A 24,535-nucleotide genomic window follows, 5' to 3' on the forward strand; every position below is an offset into this window, starting at 1 on the left:
TTCGCGTTATAAGACTGTCATTTGAATTAATGAACCATATTAGTTTAAAAAGAATTAGTTCCTCTGTAAAGCCAATCTTCCTTTCGAAAAAAGAAAATGTTGCAGTAAGTGGAAAACAAACGACAATAAGGTTCACGAAAATGCATCATTCATCACCTGTCTTGCGTTTGTATTTAGACAAATATGTTCAGCATTTTGTATAAAGCATTCTGTATAACAGCTTAGCAACAGTTAGTGTTAAAATAACTCAAGTGTCATTGTGGATGCACATTTATTAACTCCACAGTACAAATACTGTTTTTTTTTTATTTTAAGTGCGCTAATATTCCACCTCCGAATAACCCGTTGTCTACATGCTTGATACAGTGTATGTAGTTTATTTGTATTCACCATTATGTCATTCGAAGTGATGCGCTTTTTCTGAAAATAAAAATCATTGAAATATATTTTTTCATCTTATTTTTTTGAACTTACATAAATGTTGATATAATCTCGAATCTGGTACAGTTGGTGACCTTTAACAATATATGAAAATATGGCAGAAATGCAATCATAGAAAAGTGTTAATGCCACAAACAGATACTACGATCTTTAAGGATCGGAAATATAACATTTCTGGCGGCACGGCACAGTCATCTTTGATGTGGCGATAAAATTGTTTCAAGTGTCCACCAAGCATCATTGAACATGATATAAAACATATTTAGAACAAATTATGTATACGTATTTTAAAGTTTAAATAGAATTAAACTGCGTCGTGACACACTTATTTTTCAACTCATTTTTTAATTTTCTTTCACCTTTGTTATCCTATGTACAATTTTTATGAAAGAAAATGCACATAACATTTTCATATAACAGGTAGCATTCAAGCTAGCTTAAAAAAGGTCACAATATAAATCACCGGAAGGAATTGTTTTGATGAAACAAATTATCTATTAATGTAAATAAAGTGAAACTATAAAAACAAATGGCAATATCAAGGATGTTTTAAAAGTTTGTAATGATCAACATAAAGAGAATATTTTAGTTTATCCTTATGATATATGTTTGTACAAAATGTTATTTTCATTTATAAATTACATTTCTTTATAGCAAATATTTACCGAAGTCTTGTGTTGTACTCGTATATCTTAACGAACAAATTACAAGCGCTCATCTTTAATGGACTGGCTCAAAATCAATGTAGACAAAAGCTTATCATTTTACAAAATGAATAATGATCAGCCTTATCTCAGACAGAAACAAAATGTATGCAAGAAAAATATTCAAAAAATAGGTTTATCAAACGTTATTAACCATCTACCAAAACATTTACTGGCAGGACAATACTGTCATACCATCTTAACGTTTACACGATCAGTCCAAAAAATTTATAAAATGTCACATGTTCAGTATAAATACGACTGTGTAAAGCATATGATTAGTTCGGCAATCAATATAGCTTGCAGCTCAGAATAAAATATGTAAGTTAAGCAAGTTAGAAAATAATATATAAAATAATATATAATCAGTTCAATAAAAGCAGACGTTTTTTGTTGCTTTCGACATTTGTCTTCTTCAGTAAAAAATGACGTTCATAAAACCAAAAATGATTTAAAAATGCAAAAAATAAGTATTATGGGGGAAAATAAAATAAATGGAGGGAAAGTAGATAGAAAGTCCATAGTCCAATCAGAATATGCTTTTAAATACTGAAAGCTAAAGTTCAAATATTTGTTGGATATAAAAGATATTTAAATTCATTCTCGCTCTTTGCACACCAGGACAAAAAAAATAGGGGAATTATTATAATGATAAACGAACATCTTAATCGTTAACTGGTTAAGCTGTATTGATAAAATTATTTCACGAACAAGACGAAACATATAAGCGAGATATTGTTTTGAAAATTCTCTGACAGATATATTTTATTTACAATGTTTGAGCATTTATTGAAAACCAATTCTTTTCATTGAATCATAAAGAATAAATTTCAAAAATCTCTTAAAATGATGTTCAATCTTTGAGATTGAAAATGTTTCGTCCGCTCAATCTATGAGTTCCCTATACAAACAGTTTTATCGGAAAAAAGCTTTTTGTAAAATGAAACCGCTTGTTAGAACAGACCTAAATAAACAAATACTTATATGTAAAATATCAAATTCCAATGTCTTGTATCTACGGAGCCCCTAAGATGACAGTTTCCACACTTTTTTTCCCCGGAACTTAATTCGTTTTTACGAAATAATAATTCGTAATTACGAAATAATAATTCGTTTTTACGAAATAATAATTCGTTTTTACGAAATATTAATTCGTTTTTACGAAATATTAATTCGTTTTTACGAAATATTAATTCGTAATTACGAAATATTAATTCGTTTTTACAAAATATTAATTCGTAATTACGAAATATTATTTCGTAATTACGAAATATTAATTCGTAATTATGAAATATTAATTCGTTTTTACGAAATATTATTTCGTATTTACGAAATATTATTTCGTAATTACGAAATATTATTTCGTAATAACGAAATATTAATTCGTAAAAACGAAATATTATTTCGTAATTACGAAATAATAATTCGTAAATACGAAATTATATTTCGTAAAAACGAATTAAATTTTTTCTACGGTTTCAAAGAGTGTTGGTAATAGTTATAAATAAGGCCTCAAAACTAAGTTCCTGACTGAATATAATGCATGTACATGCAATATAAATAGTGATTTTTGTTCTCCCCACGTTTTTTTAACTTTACACTATTGTACATAAATTAAAATAATCGCCTGTCAATAGCGTTGAGCCACAGCCGTGATAGTACACGCGCTAGGAAAATTTAGTTAAAATGGTGGTCCTGTGCTTCAAATCGAAACACGGACATTTCTAATAATAAATTGTAAGGAAATATTCTTTTTTTAAATTGATTAGATTAGTGAAAATCTGGACCAACCCACCCCCTCGTCCCATTAGTTTTACTAATGTATATGATAAAAGAACGGAATAATATAGCATGTTTCTGTTTTAAAGAAACATATCATAAAAGATTGCCTCAAACATTAAAACATTGCTGATAGGAACATGTATTTGACAATGGGGAAAATAGACCATTTTGGATAGAGAATGACTTCTCACTCAAAAACCCTGTTCACTTAAATATAATAACTTGATATAATCGCAAGGTTGATCAAGGCTTGTAAATAACCCATTTGTGAGATAAGTAGGTGCTTTATCAAGCTCAATAAGATTTCGTAAAAACGAATTAATATTTCGTAATTACGAAATAACATTTCGTTTTTACGAATTAATTTTTCGTAATAACGAAATAATATTTCGTAAATACGAATTAATATTTCGTAAAAACGAAATAATATTTCGTAAAAACGAATTAGTATTTCGTAATTACGAAATATCATTTCGTTTTTACGAATTAATATTTCGTAATAACGAAATAATATTTCGTAATTACGAAATAACATTTCGTAAAAACGAATTAATATTTCGTAAATACGAATTAATATTTCGTAAAAACGAATTATTATTTCGTAATAACGAAATAACATTTCGTTTTTACGAATTAATATTTCGTTATTACGAAATAATATTTCGTAAAAACGAATTAATATTTCGTAAATACGAATTGATATTTCGTAAAAACGAATTAATATTTCGTAAAAACGAATTAAATGCCGGGGTAAAAGTGTCGAGAATGTCACCTTAGGGGCTCCGTATGTATCGGTTAACGTTTAAAATACAAATATACTTTAAAAAGAAAATTAAAGTCAAATTTATATATATAACATTCAGATACTATCATAATGGGCTGCAAATGTGTCAGTTTATGGTGAAATTCTATTCCGAAAACAATTCGTATTTGACCAATGTCCACATCATTCCTGATTATTTTACGACAGTTTTTGGTATATATCATGTGGGATAAGTATAATTTTCTATTACGAGTGCTCTCCAGAAAGTAAAAGCACTATGGCACTATTTTACCAATCGTTATGATTACTAACACGATTGCACCAGAAACAATTATCGCAACAAATATGCCTTCACATACACATTCTGTATTGATTTTTAACTGTATATTGAGTACGTGTTCTGATTATTTTTTACGTTGAATTGTGTACATCGTATGATAGTAGCAACGCAGTCTTATCACCTTTCGAACAACGCTCTTAAAAATGTATGACATATTAGTTTTAAACAAAGAAGACTACAAAACATTATATAAATTTCTAATTGATATGTACGACAATGTTCATTTTGAATTCAAATCGTACGACAATGGATTTTATTTAAAAATCACGAATAAATTTATTTTCCAGATCATAAAGCTATATCTACAAGAGAAACGTATATTTTTTGTTGAATATTATTCAAAGTTTTCAACAGAAATGCTTTGATAAAAAAGCTGCAGGGATGTATTATCATAAAAAGTAAGCATTCATGCATAATAAGTTACAATTTAGATATGATAAATACCAATAACAAAGCTACAAAATACTTACATAGGAAAACTTTGTTCACTGCATTTTCCTTACTGGGATATATCTATATATGAATGGTGATTTGTTAACTATTTATGAAGAAAACAATGTACAAAACAACGTGACTCCTGATGTTCAAATAGTATATGATTTCTTTTGTGAAGCACAAAGGAACCAAGTGTCGAAACATATTTAAAAAGTATGAACAAATTGACTGAAACATATGAGGAAAGATTATGTAACAACAATATGCGCTCTTTTTTAGAAGTATAAAAAAACTCGTTTTATTTAATTTTCATCAGATTGTATAGCTAAAAAATCACATATAAATCTGAAACAGTTTTATTGTGATTCGATATAATATGTCTGAATGGTGGCTAATATTTGTAAGTCAGTATTGAATTTTTCGATTTTTTTAAAACTTAAGGAACTATGCTAGCTTGATAAAAGTTTCGTTTATTTATAATGAAATTTAATGAAAATATTTGAAAATATGTATCTTACTTTATATTTTTCCCTTAATTGTACACCTTATAAATTGAAGTGTTCTATTGTTTATGTAAATATATGAGAAAAATATATTTTGTAATGAAGAAAGGTCAAAATAAATTACTTAATACCCGGATCATCGTACAAAAATGTAAAAAAGGGTCCAGTGATAATTAGTTATAATCGTGCATTTAAACACAACCTATCTTTAATAAGAGTTTATATATTCATGAACTTTTCATACACCTGTTTGAAAGTCAATAATCTGAACTTTTAACTTTTAAATAACCTTTGACTTTTTCTGACACGCCTCCTCTCTCATTTTTATACCACCCCCTTTTCACCATTACAACCCTTATCCCTTTAATTCCCATATGGGCCCTTTTAAGTTTATATTAATTCACAAATTACATTTCCCACTCCTTTCGACGCCCTTGTGTCCACTCCAAGTTTTTGTTAAGTGCCCTACTTGGGTATGTCAGGGGGCTGCGTCCTGTGAACGTTTCCTTTATGCCCCGGTCACATATTCACGGATAATGCCACGGAAGAGCTACTGTTTAATCGTTCACGGATTACTACGGAAATGTGAAATTCCGTAGTCCGCTACGGTTCCGGTACGGACACACAACGGTATCAGTAAGGAGTCCGACGAATTTACCACCAAAAGCCCCCGGAGAGACACGGATTGTTACGGACCTACACGGTTTGATACGGAGCGACACGAATCAGGACGGATGCACTACGGATACTGTACGGTCTGCTACGGTATAACCACGGGTTTGTAAGAATAAGTACGGTCTGATACGGAGATGAACGAATTGATACGGAGAAGAATGAATTGCCACGAATCTAAATGGAACTTATACATCCGTCCACAACCTTTTGCTTGCTCATTTTCCAAATGACTCACAAGAAAACAACACCTAGAAATCGAATTGCAAAGTTCAATGATTTTGGCGGACAGGATTTGGCCTAATCGCGTCCGACCCCCGAGACACATCAGGTCCGATTAAAGTAAAATTCTTGAAGGACGCTGGATCTTCAACAAGTTCGGCCATAAGAGCCTCATACTAAACATGAAGCGGTCTTCGTAAAAGCACCATCTCGTCTGTCTTCTCTTACCTGATTAGATATGGATTAGTAATCATTAATGAAAAATGTTGATCAACATGCTTCTCTTTTAATTTTAAGATTTGCTGTTCATTTCACAATTACATTAATTATCGTGAATGTTTATGTTTAAAAAATATGTAAAAAGCTTGTTAATAAATCTTATTATCACTCAAGGGCCAGCGTCCGAGGCTTATGAGACACTTCGTTTTATATACATATTTACTCCAATTTCACGATTCAATGTTTGTAAAATATATAACATTAAATGTTATTCTATTACCAATGAATTGTAGTACTACATTAATATATATTTTACCTCTATGCAAGTCATCAAGTATCTCGACCACTGCCTCCGCATTCTGAGCCATTTCAATATAAAGTTGCAGCAAGTAAATGGCAATTATCATTTATTGAATGTTTCCGCAAATATGTCTGTTTGTAACAAGAAGGTAGTATTTATACCCTTGAAAAAGTACATGATACTAAATTCATCCGTATTAAACGCAATAAATCGTATAAGACCGTGCTAATCCTTGCCTCCCCGTGGTACAACGTATTACGATCGTGGTTTTCCGTGACAATGCCGTATTAATCCGTATTAATCCGTAGCTTATACGTAGGGTAACCGTACAAATACGCAGTTCTCCGTACCAAATCGTGGGAATCCTTGACAAGTTGGTGGACTACGAATCTGTACGGACTAGTACGGTTTTCGTACGGACCAGTACGTATCAGTACGGTTTAATACGGACTAATAGGGATACGCTACGGTTGATTTTTCCGTAGCAAATTTTTGTGCATGTTCAAAAATTGTCAAGGATCGCTACGGATATACAAGGACTACTACGATTGATTACGGTTACGATACGGAGTGCTACTGACTAGTACGGATAGCTACCGACAATGCCGGAATTAATCCGTGGCTCTTCCGTGGGCGTATTCCGTGAATATGTGACCGGGGTATTACCTTGTTGATCTTTATTCTTGTTTTTTTTCTGTATAATTTTTTCGTTCGTATTACAGGTATATTAATTTGTCATACCAAACAAATCGTGGTAAGCAATGGCAACAAATGAATTATAAATACCACTGTGTCATTTTACTGCCAAAGGTTCTATTGTTTTGTGATTGACACATACTGCAATATCACTTCACATAACACGCCGAAATAGAAAGAGCTAGTGTATAACGTCAACAAAAAGACTAACTAACTGTTTGTATATTAATGAGATAGATAAATGTTTGTTTTCTGTTAAACAAGACACGTGTTTATAAAAAAGTTTTAATGACGAGAACGTATCTAACTTCAAACAAGATTGCATTTGTGAAAAAAATGCAATGCCACCGCAGTTATGGAACACTAAACTGAAAGGATAGAAGTAGATCTTCTTTGTGTCTATACAACAAAATATGCAATAGTTTCTAGTAAATTTAGGGCCTATGTCAGATATGAACATACACCATAGTATAATGATTGGTTAAAAATTAAAGTATTCTTTAAAAATAAATAGATATTAATATATCTGTATAAAACTTAAATACAGAACCAAGTATTTTTCATAAATATTTTCTTTTCATTTAAGTTTTATATATTCTTCAAAACAATAAACAATTCATTTTGTAAAGATTTAAAGTTATTATAAAAAATGATGTTTAATAATCAAATAAATCTATATTATCTTCCGTTACAAAAGACAAATATATTGTGTATATAATAATGTCTTTAAAATCTGCTCAAATTAGTTCATCAATATCTAAGAAACAAAAAATCTTGCTAGAGGAGATAACCTTTGGACAATCTCCTAGCTTTTGAATTTTTAAAGAAATTAACACATGTAATTGTATTAGAAACATTCCAATATGAGTAACCATTTCGTAAGTTAACTAAAGCTTGACTATTTACTAGCAAGAGGAATAATTTGAAGAAAAGCTTAGATTCCTTTAGTTTCTTAAAGATATTGTCGCTGCTATTTGGTTTGAATATAACTTTTCTATCTGGACTTATACTGTTCAATAATTCTACATTGCATATTGGACAGAACCCTTTTTCGAGGCAGTTGAAATAAGTCTTACTTTAAAGTTTTTATCGGCAAGAAAGCTAGAAACAAAGATTGGAATCTACTATTTAATCCTGCATTCTTTTAATCTTTAAGGATACCATTTTTCCATGCTGAATCATAAGGTTTTTGCAAGATCAAATAAAATTGAAGCCAAGTGCTTTTTATTTATAAAAGCTTCTCTAATAAAAGATTCAAGGTGAACATGATGATTGTTTGTATTATATTCATAGAAACATGAATGAAAGCTAGTTACTATTTCTGTAACTTCTAAAAACCATACCAGGGGATTATTTACCATTCTTTCAAATGTTTTGCATAAGTTGCTTTTTAGTGAAATGGGACGGTAATTTTCAGGGTCAGTACTATCCCTTTCAGGTTTAGGAATTGGAAATACCACAACTCTTTTCGAACTTTTAGAACATGCACCAAAATGTTGTTTAATATCTTAAGATGGAAGATAATTAAGAGATTGGTGTGGAAAATGTTTAAGAAATTGGTACCTGGACCTGCTGCTGTACCTTTTGTTGTCTTGATCGAATTAACTAAATCTTTAATGTAAAAGAGATATTTTTGTCATAATTATGTTGAAGTAAAAGTTGTTTGAACTCTTATAATTTTTAGAAACATAATGCTGTAGAAAGTAATTTGAATAATTATTTGACGAAGAGTTTGTTTGTTTGTTTGATTGATTGTTTTTTGTTGTTTTGTATGTTAGTTTTTAATGTTTTTGCCAATGCGTATTAACCGCTTATTAATTAAATGCATCCAATACCTTTTCGTGGATATTTGCATTTATATCTGAATTATATGACTTCAATGACTTGCGCTTAGATGATGAATTGATCCTCTAGTTTTGGCTATAGGATATTCTATGATTATTTAGGTTTTCGGATAATGGAAACAAATCGTTCTGTGTACTTACAGCTTTCTAAAATTTATCGTTGAACCATGGCTTTATCGTTGAATTTATCGTTGATCCATTTATTCTTTATTTACTATACGTACTCATTTTGATTGCTGGAATACTCTTGTGAGTAATCTGGTACAATGTTGAAAAAGTATCAGCTATTTTACCAGAATTAAAATCAATATCGGTCTGATTTTTTAATCAGACTACAGTAAGAAATCAATATAATAATCTCCAATTGAATTCGATCACTTTTAGAAAATGATGTTACATGTATATCTACCAATGAAAAAGGATATGATATCTGTCTTTAGTGTTTTATCTTAATTAAATATATAAATATGGGTCAGGGACAGAAAAGGCCGGGTTACATTTCATGATTTGTATACAAAATAAAATTCATGAGGCTGTGATGTTACGAAACAATTTTACCATTGACCTTTATGTGGGGAATTTGAGTCAGTAAACAGAAATTGATGAGCGACAGGTCTGAAATCAAATCCAATAATATGGGACCAGATGTCAATGCTGTATGATAAATATCCAGAGGCTGTCAAAAGTAGTAAACAGAAGAAACTGTTCGAAAATTTTCAACATTAACCATGGCGAAAAATTGAGGCAGCATGTTTCATTACCATCATTTGCAAAGGGGTATGTTTACCCCACCCCAGTAAGCCAAAGAAGAGCCGAATGTGTAGAAAACTTTTAAAAAATGGCAATATATACCATAAACAAGTTTACTTATGGTTGTTTGATGGCTCACTTGAAACACCAGTAAAAGCAAAACTTTTTTGTAACTAATTCGACTTAATTGCGTCCTGTGAACGTTGCCTTTGCCTCTTGGATCTTTATTCTTGTTTTTTTTTACAGGTAAACACTATTCATAAAAAGATGCAGTTATGGCTGACTTAGTAATTTTACAAATAAACTCTTATTCATGATAATCAAGTTTATTCAACTTATCTGAATACTTTTAAGACAAAGGTGATGTTGTCTCCAAGTGAAGTCGTCTACGTCAAGTAAAAATATAAAAATATACCATAGAAAAATAAAATTTCAAAAATAAAGTTTTGTATCTATTAGTTGTCTATCTTTTTTTATGCAAAACATAGTCTTTGAATTTAGATGAAGGTGAACGTCTCGTATGTTTTGAAACTACACGTTTTTTTATTGTTGTTGTTCAACCTCCCTTGGTTCACTACTGGATGTTCAACTTCATTTTCAATTCCATCAGTTCTGGGTTCTAGATCCCTTTCATCTTGTTTTTAATTATTTGACTGCAATTGTCTACTTCTGTCTGGGTTACTCCATAATTGTTGTCTCAAACGGTCATAACTTGGTTCATGTAGTAATTTAAATTTCGAAGCATCTCTGTAAATGATACGTCCATCCGATTTTCGTTGAACCTTAATTCTCGAACATAAAACCTCTGCGTCTTTCTCATATGGTGTAAATCATTTATTCATTTCTCTATTTTGAAACTTTGTCATAAATCTAAAATTCATGCTGCATAGATTTTGGATTAGGGTTAGGATGTCTAATTTGATATGTGGCAGCTGTAAAAAGTTGCCCCTTACTTCACTTCAGTGTTGTTACATTTTCTGGTCCTTCGGGATCATTGATGCCAGCACTGTTAAGTGTTGAGAATTGAGTACCGCTCAAGTCGGTGCTAGGGGGCAGGAGGGATGTTGCACGTATTTAGCATCCCTCATGTACAGACTCAATTAAACTGAGTCTGCAATTCTCTTATAATTTTGTTGTGATTAATGCTTCCGAGGGATCACTTTGTTTCCAGATTTTTTTATTTTTTCCCCACTTTTTCTTGTAGGCTTTATCTCAGGTCTGCTATCTGAGCTTCCATTTTCTGTACATCTGTAGGTCTGAATTGGTTTGTACAATCAAGCTTTGTCCTGACATTTCGTTTCATAAAGGCTTCATATGAAGAATATCATGTTGCCTGGTGCTGAATGTGGCGTTGATCTTTATGCCATCGACATGTTCTGAATGGCTGTATTGCTTGGTTTTCCTTCATTTCGAGCAATCTTCTCTGTCTTATTTAATACTTTCATAAAGCTTTCAGCTTCCCCATTTGCTCAATGGTGATCAGGTGTTGTATGATGGATAAATCCCATTTCTTCTGTAAGTTCTGTAAATTCACTGGAGGACCATTATCTGATTCTAACCTTTCTGGTATTCAATGCATGACAAAGATTTTACGTAATCTGTCACAGGTAACTTTGATGTTATTTGCTCAACAACTGGAGATATTGTTCGTTTATCAATAACTACAAAATTGAAGTGACCATTCGGATATGGACTACTATAGTCTAGAGAAATGGTATGCCATGCTAATTCTGGTATTTCGGATGGTTTTACAGGTTCCTGTTTATGCTCAACAGTTGATAACTGGCATTGGTAGCACTGTGATATCTCATCTTCAACCATAGTATTTAGCCCTGGAAACAAATAGTTTGCTATCAAAATGTGGGTTTGTTCCTGTCATGCCAAAATGACACATGCTGTGTGCGGCTTTTATAACATTCTTCTGTAACTGTTCTGATATTACTACTTGCTTGCATCTCAGAAGTAGTCCTTGGGACTTGTATAGGTCATGCTAAAAGAGTTACTATGGTTTCATCACTGGCCTGTTCTTATGAATTTCCCAATCATTGCATTTCATTCTTCTCTCAGGACATCCTGTGGAACATTATTAGATGCAGTTCTTTCCTTTATGCTTTGTAAAACCACACCATGGTCATTATTGATAATCATCTTGATTGTTTTTTTTTCAGTATTATCCATATCTGTTTCTGGAAGTAGATGACGCGACAAGTAATCTATCGGATCTGCTGCATCTTTGCCTGGTTCATACACTTATTCATAATCAACATTAATAAACTTTGACAGATAGCCTATCATGTTTAGTAAACTTCTTACTGCCTCTCTAGATTCTGGAGCTTTACATTCTTTAACAACTCTAACTTTTTCTGTTCTTTGCTTAAAATAGAGTGAAATCAGAATCCCTAAAGAAAGCCAAACGCGGCAAAATTGAAAATATTGCAGGCTCGGTATGATCGAGTCTGTTCATGGACGGTTCCTCACTGGTAAATCGATATCCAAAGAACTCTATGTCTTGTACACCAAATTGACATTTGTTTTTATTGAATGTGATACCGAAGTCTCTAGCTCGTTCAAGTACAGCTTTTAGTGTTGTGTTGTGATCTGTCATAGTCACACCTCCAATGAATATGTCGTCTCTTTGGTTCAGACATTTAGGAATATCTCCAAAATTTCTAAACATGGCCTTATAAAAAAATCATGTGAAGATTTGGCTCCAAATATAAGTGTTCTAGGTGTACTAAATGTAGCAATAGCTCTTGACTTTAGGTGAAGTGTTAGTTGATGGCACCCTTGTTTTAAATCCATTTTAGAAGATATCTTGCAATCATGAAACATGATAAACAAGCTTAAGATAAACAAGGAAAGGCGGCGTTCAATGAACGCAACCCCTACATGACCCAGCAACTTCTTATTGAGGGGGACACCAACACTGAACGCCGAACAATCCCTTGAGGATCAAAATATAACATTCTTATGGAGGGGGACACCATTTTACAAGTAAAATGTTTAATAACTGGTGCCTGTAAAGTTCTATTTCGCTCCATATACTTATTTGGTACTCTCAAATCTACACACGCCCTAATAATATGCGGTCCAAATAACTCTTTACTCATTTTGGAATACCTCGGCTTTGGGTGGACAACCAGAGTGAACACCATGTTATAGGTCTCTTATAAGATCTCTTCTTTTAGGTTGGATTTTTCAACAACTATATGTTCTGAAGTATCACGCAGTAATTCATGAAAATGATGTTTACCCATATCTTTTATTTCTGCTCCCTTGTCAGGTTTCATGTGAACAATGGCTATATTAATAACAATTGGAACTGATTTTTATTAAATCACTTACTCTGTGAATTTCTATTTTATCAATTGTAAGATGTTCAACAAAATCAAGATCTTGAATTTCTTCATCATCTGTATCTGACTCACCAGTGGCACATCGAATGTTTCTACTTTCTGTTCCTCTGGTCTGTCTGCTAAAATATCTATGTTTTTGTCGTGCATCAGAAAAACAAACTACCCCAAAATGGTTTCTTTTTCCCACATTAACTACATATTTAACCATAAGCATGACACAGTTCTTTTTTGTCGTGGGTGTGTCCTATTGCAGTATTTACAAATTTAACTGTTATCTTTTGATCTTGAATCTTTATGCTTATGCTTGCACTCGTATGGTTTCTTTCTGCTTATTTTAGCAGCATCATTGGTATTTAGTTGACCCATTACTCTGACTTGCAACAAAGTATCCTTTTAGATTTGCATCTCAGTCAACGTTTCCTGAAGTGTCCACTTCTTGTGTAACACATTGTGTTATCTGTGTTATCTGTTGTTTGAACTATTTGTTCCAATATTCTTGCATTAATGTCATGAAAGTCGCAATTCACAGCTTTTATCTTGCAATCTTGCTACATATGGTTATGTGCTTTCTCCCACTTTCAAAAACATATGTATATATCGAATAGTGCACATTTTTCTTCGGTGCAAAATATTCTGATAATTTATCTCTTAGCTTTGTATAAACATAACCCTCATCTGGGTCTTGAAGGCTCTTACATAATCGCCTTATCTCCTTAAAAACAAATATCAGCATTGCATCCTTCTTGTTTACAGGCTCCTTAATGCGGAGAAATCTCAATTCACGCTCATCTTTTAATTATCCAACCCTTCACCCGTTGCTATGTGGTCTTCTGCCACAGTGAACAGAAGAATTTGCAGGCTTCTACCTCCTTTAACCATGCTGTTAAGTAAAGCAACAATTAAGCAGCATAACAAAACCTACTGGAGTTGTTAATCCTCGTCGCCAATGTCATGTCTTCCATTCATCAACTCTAATTTATGATTATAAAATTTATTAAACTGATCTGAATCGAAAATGGCGTCGTCTCCAAGTAATGTGGTCGACATCAAGTAAAGCTTTAATTTAACAAGTAAAGCTAGCATTAATTTGTCAATATCACAGATAGCAAAGGTTAATCTACTCACCAAAAAATGTATTAAATATCGGTTACGTCTATTTAAATGCCAAATAATAGATATACTAGATTAACTTATAATATGTTGGAACTGTTATAATATCAGAGAAAAATTATTTAAGGAATGGATTAGGCTAAATTTGTGAGAACCAAAACGAAATTTTTTACTATTTTTTTTTAATTTGTATGTGAGTAGACTTACAGATCAATACCTACAAATTTGGAGTGCCGAAAGCATTTTCGATAGGAAATTGACATATTATGTGTCATATAAAACAAAATTTACTGTTGATAAATATGTGCATGTTCTGGATATTGTCAATTTTCTAAAATGTTTGCTTCATTTAGATGTTCCGTTCACAGTCTTCTTATTTAAAAAACTAGACACTATGGCTTAGAGCACTCCTGTCCGTGCTCTGTCTTTGCCCTGTCCTGTTTTTGTTTGGGGTCCGCCTGGGCTCCTTGCCATTGGTTCTTGTTGCTGGATCATATGGGGGTTGCGTTCATTGAACGCCGCCTTTCCTTGTTGATCTTGTTTATCATATTTTAAGGTACTAGAAATTTTAATGACACTCTTTCAAAAGGAGTTTAAAATTTTATATTATTAAACTTTACTATATTCTAGACATAAATACAAAAAATACAGAAGTTTACCATGAATATTGACAATGAAAGCACATCTTTTGTATCAGTCTTAAACAACAACAACAACAACAACAATTATGTTTTCATTTTCTGTAAAAAGGTTTCACTTGTTTAATATTATCCTGACATGAAAGATGATTATAAAGAACTATAGTTTTTAAAACACTTCAAATGAATCAATTTTAAATGTATATGAAAAGATTTTTTGATTTATTGAGACAAGTACCTGTCATTTTACATCAAATAAGAAGAGGGTGGGGAAGGATTAACGTCCGATTTTGTCAAATGAAATCGGAGCTTCAAATTTCAAAAACTATTTTAAACATTTGTTGTGCAAATTATAAAGAAAGTTAACCATGCTGATTTTAAATTATAATCATTTTAATTCGTTATACTATTCAATTTCATACATTAGACATAAAACTTTCATTTTTTTAATTTCAAATTTAAGATATAAAATTAATATGAAAGAAAATGACAATCTGACAAAACAAAAAGAAAAAAAGAAGAAATAATTGAAAAAGAAATTACATCTTTTGTGGTATGAACCCTTGCTCTATCACAACTCCTCACTGAAATATGAATACTCTTCAGAAAGGAAATACTTCATTAGGCATCCAATACCTAAGTAGAGATGAACGTTAATGTCCTTATATTGTTAAACTTCAATAGAAGATAAATACCATTTTATATTAGTCTGACCTTTATATAATGATATACGCTGCAAATATTTTTCAATGTTACAAACACTTGATACAACAATGGAATTAGAAAATGACTGGCACTGAAAATGATATCGCTTTTTCAGACTTTTTTGCATATGTTTTAATATTCAAGATTCAGTAAATTTGTAAATTTACATAAAATTCAAACATGCTTCGCTTAACAACTGCATTATTACATGAAATAAATTCATGGCATAACAAGGAAGGATAGCACATAATATAAAGTCAGATTCGACGTCATATTTATAAACCAACTGTCGTAAGATAAATTATTTCTATGTTTAATAATGTTCAACATGTTTTCATTGATTTTCTTTTTTTTTAATTTTTATTAACATGTTAGTATAGAAATAGATATTATGTTTTCTTACGTAACCGTAAAATACTGTATCGTTATTCGTTCAAATGCTTTGTAGTAAATCAGTCAGGCTATATTATATTCCTGTCAGATGCATTATACTACAATTATTCACTCAGAATTTATATTTTTTCCTTAAAATTAAAAGAGTATAATTACGTTTGAATAAAAAATAAAATACTTTTTCAAATAACATGTCCGCCTGGTGCAATTAAAAAATAATTTTAAGCAAAAGTAAAAAATATAAGTGCCCTTAGAATTAAAACATTCATTATATGAAGTAAGTTCATACATAAGAAATATTAATATTTAAATATTCATATACACCATTAAAATATTTAACCAGTTTCTGATTCATCATATGTCTTTCTATACTATGTCACATGACGAGGATAATGCATAAGTGATATTTTATTTCCATTTGGAAGATTTTGTTTTAAGAAAAACGTTAGAACTATTCCTAGGTACAAAACTGAGGATGGTTTCTTGTCACGCTCCTAAGTGCAATATTATTGCAGTCTTTACTTAGTCTTATGTTTTAGATATTTCGGGAAAAGGTAATCCCTCGGAAGCATTAAAAACAACACAATTACATGAACATTGCACACTCGGTTTGATTGAGTCTGTACATGAGGGAAAATGAAAAAGTACAACATCTCTCACGCCCCTAGCATCAGCTTGCGCGGTAATAATTTCTCCACAGGGCAATATCTTTAATACATAACGCGTTTCCTATCATGGCCTAGACGTCAATTTTCGTGCTAAAATGCAATATATATTCAAGTAAAATATTATGAGGTCCACATGGGCAAGCTACTTATATGTCATATCACATTTGTTCACATTTTTTTCAGGCTGTATCAGTCAATCAGGGCTTCAAGACCGGCTGCTCCATTTCCATGTTATCGTGGGGGTGTTAATTAATACAAATTCTTTAATAACTTTCCTATGTCATATATAGATTTTCAAAGGTGAGGTTTTATGCAATTACCTCTACCGCCTATGAAGAGGTTTAATCAAACAAAGCTTTAATCATTTTCAATTTTATTGTTTTGCACTTTCTGTAGGGGTCCTTGTTTTTTATATTATAATATAATATGTTTGCCTTTAGAATATCAATGGTAGGAAAATGTGAATTTGGTCGTTATGTTGTTATGGTTAGCATAATAGAGTGTCAATCCCAATTTGAAGCATGGATATGCTTTGCCAATTTCTGAATGTCATTTCTATAAAATGTTTTATTTTTCAAGTGCCATCTGAGCATTATTCACAGACTTTTAAAGTAATATGTTCTTGGTTGTTTACTTACTATTATTTGCTATCATCAAACATTTAACCTACATCAATTGATTTTATACATTACAATTTACATTGTTAGAAGTAGATTTTCATTATAAAAAGATAAGAATTATCTACACTTTTACATTCGGAGAAGTTTATTAAAATGTTTCTGTTCGGATTTCATTTTATTTTCTTCTTTTATCAAGTTGTTTAATTTTATTTACACGTAATAATGATAGTTGTCAAAGCAAAGCAACTTATTAAAATTATGGTGATTATACTTTTGTGTTATATATTTTCAAACAGTAAGGTAATGAAAACAAAGCCATTCAATAGAATATTAAAAACTACACAACAGTATCCAGAAAGAAGACCAAATATCATTTTATAATTGCCGATGATCTTGGATATTACGATGTTGGATATCATGGTTCAGAAATTAAGACCCCAAATATTGACACACTTGCAATGTCAGGTGTAAGACTCGAAAATTATTATGTCCAACCTGTGTGTACACCGGCACACGGACAACTTCTAACAGGGAGATATCAGGTATGAAGTTGAAATTTTATGTTTTGTTAAATATTTGCAACAATAGAATTGCTCGTTCAAGAAAAGATAGTGCATGTTACGAACATGTTTAGCTCATTTCATATCCCAAATTTAACAAAATGGTTGTTATTCCAATTTGTCTTGACATTGTCTTAAATGTGAAATACAAAGAAAAATCTGTCGGTATGTAAGCCTGTTTAAGGACGGTACTGGAAAATGAAGCTACCAGTCATACCCCTATCACCGTCCTAAGCAGAACTCAAAATATATGCATAATAATAGTGAAGGCAGATAACTAAATACAAAATGAAGCCATATAGGCCTGATAAAAGACTTTCCAAATTAATGTAGCTTTTCGTTTTACCTCAGATCCATACAGGTTTAAATTGGGTGTTATGGCCTGCGACCCCTGCAGGACTTCCGCTTGAGTACCCTACAATTGCAGACAAGTTTCGAGAGGCAGGTTATGCCACCCATATGGTAGGAAAATGGCATTTGGGATTTTATAAATCGGAGTTCTTACCAACAAGTCGTGGATTCGATACATTTTTTGGTATTTTACTTTTCTATCTAGGGTTAGGGTTAACATTATATTATGATTAAATGCAACAAAATTATTACGTAACAAATTTGTAAATATATATGATGCTCCTTGCGAACCATGTAAAAACTGTCTCAAATTTAGTTCAGTTTTGATAGGTCAATCAATCTCAAAATTTAAATAAATTTGCAAATTGCAAACATGTCATGAACATTTTGAAAGAATTTTTATATTTTGATGCATGAGAGCAGAATAGTTATAACACCAATATATGTTTAATAGAGTAATGATAAAATATATCATGTTATTTATTTTTAGTTTTCTGTAAAATGATCATTTTAATTCCATTCAATCAGGTTTCTTAAGCGGACATTCAGATTATTTTACCCATATTACTGGAAACTATCAAGAGAAAGTTATGATTGGTTATGATTTAATGGAAAATGATAAACCGGCAAATATAACAAAATATAATGGCTCTTACTCCACACGTCTCTTTGCAACGAAAGTGAAAACCCTTATCCAAAAACATTATTTTGACAAGGTAAAGTAGAGTTGAAAGAGCTTTTTTAATTTTTTAAATTACATCTAAACGAATCTAAAATAGTCACTTTTCGGGTTTTTACGTACATTGCCTATATTGTACCCTTGCATGTGTTGTACCTGTGATTCAAGAGGTGTTATTGTGCTTATATTTTCTTGGAACGTCCATGTTCTCATTTAATTACTCTCTTAGATGATATTAACCAAATAAATTTACAGATTCCCTAAGGATTTACAACTTCATTCGATCTTTCTGATAAACCAAACCATAAGTTAAAACGGTTTTAATAATATTTTGCAGTCTCAAACGGGATCCATAAGAAATATCTGTTCTTAAAAACAAGACACTAGAATTTTTGGAAACATATTTTAGGTACATCTATGAATAAGCTTCTTCCCACTTCGAATTTATCTAGAATAAGTGTTACATATGTTTTATTCTAAAACATATATTACCATTTGAATACATTTAAACTTCAGCCGATGTTCATATATCTATCATTTCAAGCTGTGCATGCTCCTCTCCAGGTACCAGACAAATATTTTAACGCATATCCTTATATCAATGATATAAACCGACGAAAATATGCAGGTACCTTTCAAAAATCATTATCAAATTCAAATAAAAAAAAAAATGAAATCATAATTATTTTAAAAGATGAGTCTGCATAATGAATTAATTTGTGATTCTTCTGATAAGAATATGATGATAAATATTGCTATTAGTAATATATTAAAAGTATGTGTCAAAATATTTAGTTAAAATTCGATACCAACTTAAGAATTTGTTTGTTTCATTAATTTATTGATTCACGAAAGAACTTCAAATGAATAATGCAAATTTAAAACTGATATTCTGTAAACAATTTTTCTCATGTGATATAAAACTTAAGGATGGTGTCTTGTATGGATGAGGAGGTTGGGAACATTGTTGAAGCAATTAAAACGCGTGGTATTTGGAATAATACAGTGATTATTTTTAGTACAGGTATGTATAATTTCGTGTTTCTGGTGCTAGATATATAAATGTTAATCGACTGATTGATTAAGTGTTATTGACATCGCGAATTTTTGTACCTAGACAATCTATTATAATTTGAGGTGTCACATTTATCCGTTCAAATTGTTACGGTCTGGTTTTAGCTAAAAACTATAATATTTTTATTTCCTAACAGTATATGACATTATGCAATAGTTAATTCTTAAGCGAATACACGCTATAAAGGCAATTATTCAAAATACTATACTGAAAGTACAAAAGTTAAAGAGTTTGCAATAATTTAAAGATAATAGTAATTTGAGGATAAAAGGAAAAAAGAAAAACAATAAGTTGCTGTTATAGGATTCAAAACTACTAGTTAATTTCTATATTCTTCAAGAGAAACCACCTTAACAACTGCTCTAAGATTGATTTTTCATTTACACAATTTTAACAAATCGATATTAACATTTATATTGATTTACAAATATATCGTAACGTTTACGGAACTTACCGACTACAGGGTCAAATTCAAGAGTGCCACGTCAATGTTGTTTGACAAAAACACCCGTAATTATAACTGTACGCATTATTTAGTAAACATATAAACTTTTTTTCCACCTCTGGTGAGGGGTAACCTTAACAATATTTTATAGTTGAATTCTGCTTAATCTCATGCTAAGAGGCTGGACAGTATCTTGCACTTTCCAGTTCTGTCAATTAACAGGCTCATTTAATTCGAATATGCATCACTTTCAATTTGACAATTCTGATATTTTTAAGAAATTCTTTTCATTCGTTTTGACAAAGTTTAAAGCTAAACTCTAAAGCTTGATATTTAGATTGAAAACGAGTGCATGTTATTGATAACAATAACACGATTATAATGTATTGTTCTATATTTCTTGATATTCAAATCTGATTATAACAAGCAATTGCAACATATGATAAAGTGTAATTTTATGTCCGTTCATAACGGCCTCAGACAGAATTAAATTTAGAAGTATTTAAATGCTTTTTTAACACTTTAAAATTTAAAGAAAGCAATCACAGCCTTATCTTTCCTATATATCTAAATAGTCGTTGTCATAAAATAAAGTACGATTTTCATTTATTATAACTTTTGTAAAGATAATGGCGCTAATCCAAAAGTTGGAGGAAGCAACTGGCCACTAAAAGGGACAAAAAGTACTTTGTGGGAGGGTGGAATACGCGCGGTTGGATTTGTTAACAGCCCTCTTCTTGGTTTTGGCGAAGAAGGATATATATCAAAAGAACTTATGCACGTTACAGACTGGCTACCTACTATAACAAACCTTGCTGGTGCTTATTCAATTGAATCTGACAAGTCAGACGGGATAGACCAATGGGCATCTCTCAAGTATATTGTTAATTTCAAACAGTTTACCTACGAAATTCTAAATGGCTAGGTTTAATTGTGAAAAGACCGGCTTGAAATTTAGTAATTGTGTTCTTCAAAGTAAATCATTATCGTCATATTGGTTTTCTTTTTAATTTGGGAGCGTTTCACTATTATAATACATTATTTGATGTATTGTTTTCTTTTTAATTTAACACATGTTTATAACTCAAACTTAAACAAATCTTCGAGTAATAGTAGTCTAGTAAAAATAAAATATGACCCAGAACTAATTGCAAAAGTTTTGAATCTTTGTTCATTGAATAGGTCTGGTATATGTATATGTCAGAAAAAAAGTTGCACGTATAACTCTGTGCACAACTTTTTTTACAAGCGTTCAAAGTTCACGAATTTTAACTTTATATTTTAAGACCCGAACTGTACACCATACTGTACACTCAGTTTTTTCCTATGACGTAACAATTTTACGTAGGCACGCGCGTCATTGAAAACTTGTCATATGATTTCGTGAAACTTCCTCCAAAAACTAAATATCATTTTTCATCAACAATAGCGTTTGGATGGCAAAGGTAAGTTGGTTTCGTGTATTTTACATTTACTTTTATCATTTATGCCTTTTTACTGTCACAATAAGTGCCATAGTTAAATATAACTACGATTTTATGTTAAATATTTTTGGAAATAAACAGCAAACCAATATCACCAGTAAATGTTAGTATTTGATTTTATTATATTCATAAAATGAACGATATGTGTCGATACTGGTCTGAATAGTAAGAAAATCAATACACAAACATAAAATAACATATTTCATAAGTTATATACATGTATATTCATATTTTACACTACATAATACTATGGTTACTGTGAAATAATGCATATACAAAATAATTTTATATACAGATCTGTAGATTTAAAATATGCTTTCAGATTCTACAACGTGCGTATTTTGTGCGCAGGATATCCAGAATGGGTCCCAATTGTCACTCTCAGAGAGAAGGGAAGCCACAGTGTTAACCATGCTAGCGATCTGAGGAATTCAAGTATACAAGTATACGAACAATTACAGGCCAAATTGTGCACCAAGACTGTAGAAGGGATTTTATTCACAATAGAAACATTTCAAATAGTTCCAATGTTAAGTGTAACCAAGTTAAAAGACCTTTAAGATCAAATGCTAACTTTGCTTTTAAGTGTAATTGCTCGTTCTGTGGTAAGCCTGCTAAAGTTGCATCTGGGAAACGTAGATGTTCATCCTGGTAGAAGTTTTGATTTTCAGGAAACACATCGTCGGAACCCACGGTACACATTTCGTATCTACTACATTTAATATTATTACCGATACATGTATACGGTAAAAAACATGGGTTTCCGAGGATGCAGGAAACAATACAACTTAATTAAATGTTCTGAGAGAAACAATCTGTGGGGAAATGTTGTTTTAAACAGACTGTTGTCAGTTTTGGATTTTCGTCAGATTCGAAGAATGTATATTACAGATCAGACAATGAAAACCCAAATAGTTTGGCATATATATTCAAAAGACACCAAAATGTGATTGGAATAGAGATTTGTTATCTCCTACCATTCCTGCACGCTTTCTCTAGATTGTGACAGTTCTTAAAATAATGTGTAAAAATGAAGTGTTCCGGCAAAATGCTGCAATATTTCATTCTTCAACAAAGAAGAAATTATTACAGGTGGTGAAAAATCCATGAGGATATTATATGATGGAGCTAGGGAGATAAATTTGAACAGACTGAGATTTCACAAATTTGTAAGTAAAACCATGTCAAGTTCATCTGTTATTCAAGTTCAAAGCATTCCGCCTACGTCTGATGCTGCGGCGCAACACTCTATACCGTCATATTTTCAAACACAAACATGGATTGGAAATGATAAATTAGATCCAACTGAATGGGGATAGGAACTTCTCGAAGGACTCTTGTACCCACAAAATCTACACAACCCGCTGCTCCAGATTTTCTTTTAAATATCAGATGCAATTGCAAAAAAGCCACTCTTAGACATGTACCTGTCGCAAACATGACCTCGAATGTTCGGTTGGTTGTGGAGAATGTCATTGTATTAGCTGTTCAAACTGTCGGTCCATTTCAGATATTGATTTTGCAGACATGGAGGACTAGATCTTGTATCGACACAATGCTCTTAGAATTTAGTTGTCAATTTTTACCTGTTTTGTATTGAAATGTATTCATATTTTGTGTTATTATTGGCAATGTACATGCATCTGGCATCTTGTTTTTACATAAGCAATAGAGGTTTCACTTTAAATTATTCATATAAAACTTTGCAGACAAATATGTTCTATATATTGAACAGTCTCATATTCCTCGCGAAGTAAATACAATGTAGCTTGTAATAAAAACAAAAGATTTATAACAATACTCCGTTTGCTTGCCATATGAAGTAGTTCTTTAGTATTGTAGTTATACTCTTTTATCCAGTGTCAAATTATACTAAAATTTATGCACAATATTTTACATTGGTGTCTATCACAGAACAATTAACTTGTAGTAGCACCAAACTATGCGCTATAACATAAATGTAGTAAAATGGTTGAAACAATCTAACTCCAAATGTACAATAGTATTGTGCATTTAGAGTTAGATTTATATTGAATACATACTTATCAATGCTTTCTTAGAGGGAGAGGACATTTATAAGCTTTATAGCTTTCTGCCCAATCCCAAAATGTACTTTGTAAATATTGTTCACTTGCTAAATGTTTTGTTGAATAAATATGTTTAAACCAATGCTTTCTTATGTTTGCTTGTGTTGCGACAGACTGTTTTTTTTCTCTAATTGTCAATGTCAAAGTTCACCTATTGTAAATAAAAATGTATTACTATACTGTCTAACATACAGAACGATAATTTCAAACTTATAGAAGTGGTCTTATATGTTGTAGACTGTTATGTGTTAGTACAAGCATGACAATAACCCTACCATATACTTTAAGTGATTTAAGTGTACATATCGATATGTGACAAAAATGTAGTTCTTGTGAATGAAACAGCCTGTATATATTTGTGTTCTTTATATTTATTATCACTACATTGTTGCTTGCCAAATTAGGTAGCTCTTCGGTACATTTATACATTTTATAATATAGTTTTATTCCGTGTGTTATGTCAAATTTCAACAAGTGACACTTAAATGTATATACTACAATTTCTCCATAGACCGGGCATAGTATTTTTCATCTGTAGTTTTGGTAATTGTTACTCGCTCTTAATTATACTTACTTGTTGTTCTTTTTTTTTGCTTGAAACAAACAAATTAATCAAAATGCGTCGGATGTTCCGAATGTTAGCTAAACAAAAGTGTACCTGAATTATTCAACATTTATCTAAAACAAAATTT

General features: G+C 31.3%; 1 pseudogene; it reads left to right on the top strand.

Annotated features, from left to right (window-relative positions):
• The window catches only part of LOC132745721 (arylsulfatase J-like), a 37,276-nt pseudogene extending 14,201 nt beyond the window's left edge, over positions 1 to 23,075 (top strand).
• The last annotated feature ends 1,460 nt before the right edge of the window (positions 23,076 to 24,535 follow it).

The sequence above is a fragment of the Ruditapes philippinarum genome, unplaced genomic scaffold (genome assembly GCF_026571515.1).
Source record: "Ruditapes philippinarum isolate M1 unplaced genomic scaffold, ASM2657151v2 ctg2391_1_1_1_1, whole genome shotgun sequence".
Taxonomy (NCBI): Eukaryota; Metazoa; Mollusca; class Bivalvia; order Venerida; family Veneridae; genus Ruditapes; species Ruditapes philippinarum.